This window comes from Drosophila ananassae (assembly GCF_017639315.1).
Source record: "Drosophila ananassae strain 14024-0371.13 chromosome 4 unlocalized genomic scaffold, ASM1763931v2 tig00000073, whole genome shotgun sequence".
Lineage (NCBI taxonomy): Eukaryota > Metazoa > Arthropoda > Insecta > Diptera > Drosophilidae > Drosophila > Drosophila ananassae.
The window spans coordinates 141,382-150,337 of NW_025319042.1; the positions used below are offsets into that span (position 1 = coordinate 141,382).

General features: G+C 40.4%; 1 long non-coding RNA gene across 4 annotated transcripts; it reads right to left on the reverse strand.

The window, feature by feature from the left end:
• Positions 1 to 356: 356 nt before the first annotated feature.
• On the reverse strand, positions 357 to 950 carry LOC123257894. Of its 4 annotated transcripts, none has more exons than XR_006507939.1 (3): positions 933 to 950; positions 646 to 688; positions 357 to 567 (listed from the first exon to the last, which is right to left on the reverse strand). It is a non-coding gene; the product is annotated as an uncharacterized LOC123257894 (long non-coding RNA). The 4 variants fall into 4 exon arrangements; XR_006507941.1 differs by lacking the exon at positions 933 to 950 and adding an exon at positions 904 to 920; XR_006507940.1 differs by lacking the exon at positions 933 to 950 and adding an exon at positions 828 to 840.
• Between the last annotated feature and the right edge of the window lie 8,006 nt (positions 951 to 8,956).

The window sequence follows — 8,956 nt, forward strand, 5'->3', positions numbered from 1 at the left end:
TCTACATCAAAGTGCTATTGGAACTCATCTTATTATATCTCCTCCTTCAAAGCTCCTGTCCAATGATGACCTTCCTCCTGCTTCTCTTGCTCCAAATGATCCTAACCACGAGCGCCCATTCTTGCTGGACATTGTTCCTGGAAAGAAAAGAGAAAAATAAAATTAATCCTGACGCCGCTAAAACCAAACAAAATTTAGCCTACTTACCTTTTCTTTGACCCTTCACGAACGTGCAAAACCTGGAGGAATAAAGGGCAAATTGAAATAAGACCCTGGATCATGGGAAAACACATATATATATTTACCTGGAAATTGCCATCCCACGCTGCCGACACCGAGGAACTGAAATGATGGAAAATTGAAATTAATACGCTCCAAATATCCCCCCTGAAGGGAATTGATGCCTGAGAAGCTATTGCACTTCCAAAGGATGGCACCTGCTCCAGGATCATCTGCTTACCTGTCTGCTCATTGTCGTCCCAAATTACTGTCTTTTAATCTTGTTTTGAAGTCCTCATTGTTTACATGTTTTCAATGTTTACATAATCATCCGTCTTCTTCTTAATACTGCATTCCATGTTTTTGATCCAAAAATTTCCTATTACGACGCTGACTGCCGACTTACCAACTATCTGTGATACTCACCTGTGATAACCCTTATCCACTTGACGACCTCCACTGGATTCACCTGCAAACGTACCTGATTAGCTTAAGGAAAAACACCGACAATTGGAAGACTAATAAGAAGAAGAAACCATAACAAAACTTACCCTCAAAGACGACACGACCCGATGCACCAGAAAGACGACGCCCTTGAACACGCCAACCGGCAAAATCCCCTGTCCCACAATGCCGTCCCTCAATGTGTTGTCCTAAATGTCTCCCTGAAATGCAAAAACTCACAAACTCTTAAATTTTCTTCCTATATTTACCCATTTCTGCGATGAGTGCTGCCAACCTGCCCGGCCTGGTGGTCGGAGTTGCCACCTGGGGCAAAGCACCAGAAACGAGAGCTGCCAACTGGTCCCGCCTGGCATATGGAGTTGCCACCTAGCGCCAAGACGACCATGGGACGAATGCGACCCGACGACCCCAGAAACAACAACAGGAGAAAGTGCTCTCTCCAGAAGCCCGCCAATTTCATGGAAAGTCTCCCGGAACAAAAGTTGCCCTCTGGGTAATACTCCGGGAGACTTTTCTCTTCCCAGCATTCTCACAACCATTTGGGCCCTGGAGCAGCGAGGACTGATCTTAAACCAGCCCGCCAAATCTTTGAAATTTGAATTTTAATTTGTTTAAAGTGTAAAACGCCAAGTAAAAGTTATTTTTAAAATTCATACAATTCCTTTAAAAGAAAACAAATAAAAAAAAACACATTAAAAACAAAAAAAACACGTTAAAGTGACTTATTAATTAAAAGCAGACTTAAAAAGGAGATATGGAGGACACAAAGACAGAAATACAAAAGGAGATGGACAATTTCAACCTGGACAACATCGAGCCATTTACTTCGTTGGACTCCTTTGAGATGGCCATGATCTGCAGGCCTTATGGTGGTGAGTCCACTGAGAAAATTGAACTTTCTTCCCCCTATTCGGGGCGTCACCCAGGATCCTCATTGCAATCATCAGATGATTCCTGCGTGATTGTGTGTGACGCCAATTTAAGGACTCCCCCCGCTGACCCCTCTTCAAAAGCGAAGAGCCCGCCAAAAATAAATACAAATAAAATATCCCATACACACACACACTAGGGTGGGTCGATTGAAAAATCGCTTAGGCACATATGATTTTCGGACTCTAGGGATCAAAATAAGAAACTTTGCTCAAGAAACCATACCTCTAAAATGAATTCTGATGTCCCTCGTTTTAACGTGTAGGTACGTGTAGGTAAAATCAGTGAAATGTTTCTAGGAAGTTTCTAGGAAAAAATGTTTTTATTTTGTTTTTGGATCTTTATTTTCTCTTTAACAATTTATTTGATCAGAACATAGGAAAGAAATTAAAAAATTATTGTTTGAAGTCTTCTTTGGATTCAACCTTGGGCAATTTCGCCCGGCTCTCTAATGTCGCCTCCATAACAGCCTCTACATTTTCCGGTATTACTCGTTTGGAAACGCTAGCTAACGGTTGAACGTGTTGTTCCGTTCCTTGTATATGTAATGGAATATTCCGATCAGTAAATGGTGAATCATCTTCATTTAAATATTCTTTCAATGTTTCATACGGAACGATTCGAGTGAATGGTGGTTCAAATACCTTATTTATATCATTCAAATCAATCAGATTCGTGTAATCGAAGCAATGGAAGTTTATATCCGGTTTTTTATATTTTCTAAGTTCCGATGGATCTTCAACATTGTCTCGATATCGTAAAATTTTGTTGATAGCAGTGTCGCGCACCTCTTTCCTATCATCAAACAACATTGATAGCAAGATATTTTCCGAATGTGCAAAATATGAATTATTTTGAATTACAAGATTGACAACAGTGCGTAAATTTGGCTCCAGAAATTGTGCCCAAGTAATGTACTTGAAAAATAATACACTACCGTATACGACAGAGCTGTAATACTTGATATTAAAATACATTGGCACATAAACCTTAATTATAAATACAACCAGAATTCTTAAATTTTTAAGTGGTTTTTTCATTATCACATATAATCGTAATAATCTAGCGGCCTTAGAGAACCAGCGAGAATGTACAATTTTCCCTGGTTTGATGTTAGCCAGATCCACAGAAACCACGCCATTAGAAATTGCATGTGCCATGTCTTATAAGTACTGCGAATCGGTGGAATATTTGTGCTGTTCTGCAACAGGAGGCATATTTTCCAACGCAATTCTTTCAAAGTCGCTCACCACCTAAAAATATATATGATTTCATACCTTTCATTTCTCACCTTTTTTTCTTTCAAATAGTTTCGCTGAATTTGTCCTTTCGTTCTTCTGGTTATCGTATACTCTTTGAAAATTTTCACAACTTTCCTGTTTGATTATTTTTTTTTTGTCGCAGCACGATAAATTTTCATCTTATTAATAATATTGAGTAGTTGGTATTGGATTCTATACGGAGCAAGACCACCACCCCCAAAGCCGGCGAGCTAGAGACGGATAATAAAGCGTGCCCCGCAAGTATAGAGTCTAGGAATGATCGCTAATACCGTTACACGATTCGGTTAATTGATTATTATTAATTAAGAATAATTAATTGTCATAAATTTTTTCTCTCGTAAAAGTATCATCTTTTCTGTCGTCGGAACTGGAATCATTAAACGTTTTGCGGAGCACTGTTCGTCTGTCTATCTTTCTTTCTTTACGAACTTTCGATTAATCCATGATTAGAGGTTCGCCATGCTAATCTTTCATTTCAAAATATTTGAATAGACTGATTGCCAATGTTGACGCTACATTATTAGACACAACAAATCTGTCACACATCAAGGCAAAGTTAAAACAATCGTATCTTTCGGTGTATTGTGAACTTGTACTTCTATTCATAACATCAACCATCATCGTTACATATGTTGTATCATCGGTATGTTCGTATGTTGGCATTCATGACGATGTCCCTTGCCCTTGAATTTTCATCAGAAATGCATCAATTGTTAGTCTGATTATGTTGATCTTGCATAAACTCATTGCGGCGTTCTGGAACCAAACCGCAGCTACATTGAGCTGCCGTCAAATCGCATTTATATGCTCCAATATAAAAAATTTCGTTCAGAGTACCTTTGAATACTAAAAGGTCTGTATTCGGCTTGGTATTTGACAACCAAACTATTCAATTTAACAGCAACATATTTTTTTGAAATTATTTCCATACCAAGTTTTTCCCAAATTCCAACCAACCTATCTGTTACGTGATTAGTGAATTGTTTATAGGAAAACTTTTTTTGATCTGTTTTAGCACGTTCGCTCAAGTAAAAATAATATCTCAAGATATCCAGATCGGTTTGTAAATTAAGAGCATTCAAATCAGAAGACACACCAAAAACAGCAACATCATGCTTGGGTATATGACTCATTGGGATTCCGATAGCTGATGATGTTGTTGCTATTTCATCTTGCAGGTTCATTGTTGTTGATGTTTTGAATAAATGTAGAAGACGTTAGATGACATTCTTATAATGTTTATGAAAAATCGAATACTTTTATGACATGATCCTTGTTGGGACTTTTGCCAGCATCAAATATCATAATTATTTCTATTTAAGTCTCTCAGTGCAACTAGATCAGCGGTCTATCAATTGCCCGTTATTGACAGTTCCATATTCTTTGTTTCTCCCAGATTCGCATGCGCTTTGTTGTTCTTTTGTAGCGCATGCACTTTGGGAGCTTTGGTGGAGCTTCTGCACAAGCTCTTAGGTTTATGCACTTGTATATTTGGTTTTGTTGGGATCGGCCGCTGCCGTTGTTTTGGGGTTAAATTGACCCAATAAAAATATTGAAATCGAATTGTGGAGTCTTTATTATTTCGGTCGCTATTAAAACTCTGATAGCTCAACAATCTTTTTAAATAAAAAAACCTTTTCACTACAAAGCACATAAGGACGGTTTGTCTGATATACACGATCTCCAAAAATGGTGATTTCTTGATATTTTTGTATGGGAGAATCCCTAGGGGGGTCCCAGGGGGGTACCACTAGCATAGGTGGGTCAACCCTCCAAAGTTAGTGGGTGTCGTTCATACATTTGGACTCGATTGGGGCACTCTAAATGGGTCAAAACAGGAGTTTTTGGAATTTTACCTTTTGGGTACCTACACGTTAAAATGAGGCACATCAGAATTTATTTTAGAGGTATGGTTTCTTGAGCAAAGTTTCTTATTTTGATCCCTAGAATCCGAAAATCATATGTGCCTAGGCGATTTTTTTGACCCCCTACAAATCGAACCGCCGTAGTGTATATATAAGTTAATATTGTTGTGTGGGTTTTACAATATTTAATTTATTAATTATTTGTTTCCCACAAGCCCGTTAGGGTTAGTGTTACTGACAAAGAATAAAATATAACGCGAGCTAAGGCTGCGGAGTTGACTGAATTTATTAATCATTTGTTTCACACAAGCCCGTTAGGGCTAGTGCTACTGACAAAGAATATAACGCGAGCTGCGGAGGCTGCGGAGTTCTACTTAAGACTAAATTAGAATACTACCCGTGCTGTACTTCGAAGCCTTCGTTGGGCTGCGGCGCAGTTGCCCAGTTGCAGTGTCAGCATTCCGTATTCGGCCAGCAACGATCACTTGTTGCGCAAGTGCCCGAGCCGGTCCGCTGACAGTTGCCCTTGGAATGCGTGGTCAGCACCTCTCTCGTTACGCGTGCGGGCCACCGGATCCGGTGTGCAATTTGGCACTTTTCCTAAATTCTGCCTGCGCGTGTTACCCCTCCCTCCCTTAAATGGTCGTCGTCCCGAGGATCTACTTTTTCTACATCGTCGTCGGCCTTCGATTTCCTGCGGCGATTGGCCTTAAGGTGATATTTGGCGATCCACAGGATTGAGCATAGGGAAAGGGCAGCCAGTAGAATAAGGTAAATGTTGAGACGGGATCCCGATGACAGTCTTTCTCTAAGGGCCCCGATGTGGTGTAGGTTACTTAGGCTAAGCTCATGGAGAAACGGGAGGCTGAGTCGGTTGCAGTGAGCAGTGACGTTTATTATTGTCATACCCGACACAGCAGGTTTTTTCAGGGAGCTCCCCAGCTGGTTTATGAACCAGGTTCCGTTGAGCGCCACCTTGTTGGAGTACGCTAACAGGTAGGTTCCGGATACCTTTTGTTCCCGGCCTTGGTCATCAGTCACCGTTACGTTAGCATCGTTGATGATGAGGGTTCCTTGGTCCACAATAGTGATTGGATCCAGATGACCTGGGAGCGTGGAGCAGTGCGCGATGGCCCCAGAAACTATCTGTTGGGCACATGTGCCGTTCTTTAGTTCCTTGCAGAATGCGGCACCTACCGTTGTCTTGCAGTCGCCGATATTGAGGTTTCGTGTTGGGCATTCGGCAACTAAATTCCCACTCTCGAAGTTCAGGATTCTATTATGGCGTTGAACCGGGTAAACTGTTATTCTCTTACATACGAGATTAGGATTAGGAAATTTAATGAGAAAGTGCAAAATGTCAAATTTTTGAAAAACACTTATGCTAGATACTTCTAGTATTTCTACCAAACTACTATTAATATTAATAGGATTTTTGTCTCTGAATTCGCTTACTTCGGCACCATCTAGAATAGCTGGGCTTACAATATTTAATTTTGCCAGGGTTAGGCCCATAAGGATGTTTTCTAGGTCTGTAATGATGATTCTATTCTTGGCTAAAATGATTTCTAACAAGTGTGTTTCTTTATTTGTTTCGTATTTCTGAATCTGATTCATTGCGTTAGCGAGCTCATTTAGACGTTCTTGAAATTTTATATTTAATTCTGTCTGACCTTCGTCTGCCCTCATTAACAGGTCCTGCCGTACCAATTAGATTGATACTTCTATTAGCCGTGTGGTGGAACTTAAGGGTGGTCACCAACTTGCGAATATGTCTAAGGTCCGTTGCTATAACTGGTGTTCTGTGGTCGTCTGTGAATGTGTTCGTCATTGCTTCTGTCTGGTCTGCGTAAACCTCGTAGGTCGTCATGTTCGTTGCGTGCTGTAGGTATCCGTAATTCTCCCAGATTACAATGTCATTGTCTTCTATCGGGATATAGTCCGCGTTCGTGTAATCGTTTAGTTTTAATGTCGCGTCCGTCTTAACAGCCGTTAGTATGAAATTTAAACAAATATTTCTGTAACCTAGAAAGAATAAAGAAAGAAACAAAGGGGTAGGTAAAAATCTTGTGAGGACGATTAACGTAGATTGTCCTTGTGGACCACCCTCCCTTTAATAAGGTACGTGGTCCCCAGGTCTGCATCAATAATCTCATCTGAGCACAATGGTGTAAGCTTATTCCCCAGACGTTTGTTTGCTTTCAGGAAAACCTTATCACCCACTTGGTAAGTTTTGTGAGTCCTGTTCTTGTCGGTTTCTTTTTTGTTAACAACCCACGTTGGGTTACTATAAGAAGACTTGGATGTCCTTATTACGCCGTCTGCTAGAAGTTGTTTAACCTCTGCGTTGATGAACTCAGTTACACCCATGGGGTGCGGGTACGACTTTGAGTACACTGGTTCCCCATCTGTTTTAATTGCAGCAACAGTATTTATATTGAAAGGAAGTGCTTCGTCTTGATCAGCGAAGGCTTTGTAATGTTCCCCTATAATTTTGTCAAAGGCAGCTTTTACTGCGGGGGACGTCCTCGTCATCTATTTTGATAAAGTTGACATTTTCTGCCTTAGCGAACAGGATCTTTTCGGATCCATAATTAGTGTGGAAAGTATTTGCAGTAAAATCGAGTTTCGCATTCACTTGTTTAAGCAAGTCGAGACCGATAATACCGTCAAAATCTTTCAGGACTTTGAGAATGAAAAATGATGATTTAACATTGAATATGGAAGCACAACATTTCTTCTCGATTTTTGTAAAGCCGTGGATTGACTTTACGTTAAATGGGGTGTCCACAGCCACGACTCCTTTCAGCCCCGGGAGTGGAGTAATATAATTTTTTGAGGTACCTGTATCGATTAAAAGCTTTATTTCCCTTCCTGCCAGCGTACGTGTAATGTACGGGAGTAGGGACTTTACCCTAAAAAATTAATAGAGTCCTCTGCGTCTAGGTCATCCTCTATTATTTCTTCGTCCGACGACACGTAGTTTCCCATGGACATGGGTCAAAATTAATAATCACAAGAAAGGAAAGCTAACTTCGGGCGGAGCCGAAGTTGATATACCCTTGCAGTTGAGTCGCAGTCCGCTAGATGGCAACACGCATCTTATATTATTAGATATATAGCGGATCGTATATAGTTGGCCGATCCTTATGAAATTTGGCATATCGAATTATGTTGCCAAAAGAGGAATCCATTGAAACTCCCATCCTTCCAACTTGAAAAACAACGAAGTAATAGCATTTCCGATCAATCAGTTATATGGCAGCTATAGGATATAGTTGGCCGATCCTTATGAAATTCGACAAATCAGATTGTTTTTCCCAAAATAGAATCTGTACCAAATCCCATATTTCTAACTTAAAAAACACCAAAGTTATGCCAATTTCGATCGATCTATGACAGCTATAGGATATAGTCGGCCGATCCTTATGAAATTTTGTACATAAGATATTTGGGTCAAATATAACATGTGTGGAAAGTCCAAACCCTCTAACTTAAAAAACACCAAAGTTATGGCATTTCCGATCAATCAGTTATATAGCAGCTATAGGATATAGTCGACCGATCCCGGCCGTTCCGACTTATATACTGCCTGCAAAGGAAAGAAGGGTGTGTGCAAAGTTTCAACTCGATAGCTCTAAAACTGAGAGACTAGTTTGCGTAGAAACCGACAGACAGACGGACAGACGGACCGACGGACAGACGGACAGACGGACATGCTTATATCGACTCAGGAGGTGATCCTGATCAAGAATATAGATACTTTATAGGGTCGGAGATGTCTCCTTCACTGCGTTGCACACTTTTGACCAAATTATAATACCCTCTGCAAGGGTATATATTCTTGATCAGGATCACCTCCTGAGTCGATATGAGCATGTCCGTCTGTCCGTTTCTACGCAAACTAGTCTCTCAGTTTTGAAACTATCGAGTAGAAACATTGTACACATCCGTCTTTTGTTTGCAGGCAGTATATAAGTCGGAACGGCCGGGATGGGTCGACTTAGGATATAGTCGGATAGCTGCCATATAACTGATTGATCGGAAATGTTATAACTTCGTTGTTTTTCAAGTTAGGATGGGACTTTCTGTGCATTCTAATTTTGGCCAACTTATATGATCTGCCACATTTCAAAAGGATCGGCCGTCTATATCCTATAGCTACCATATAACTGATAGATCGGAAATGCCTAA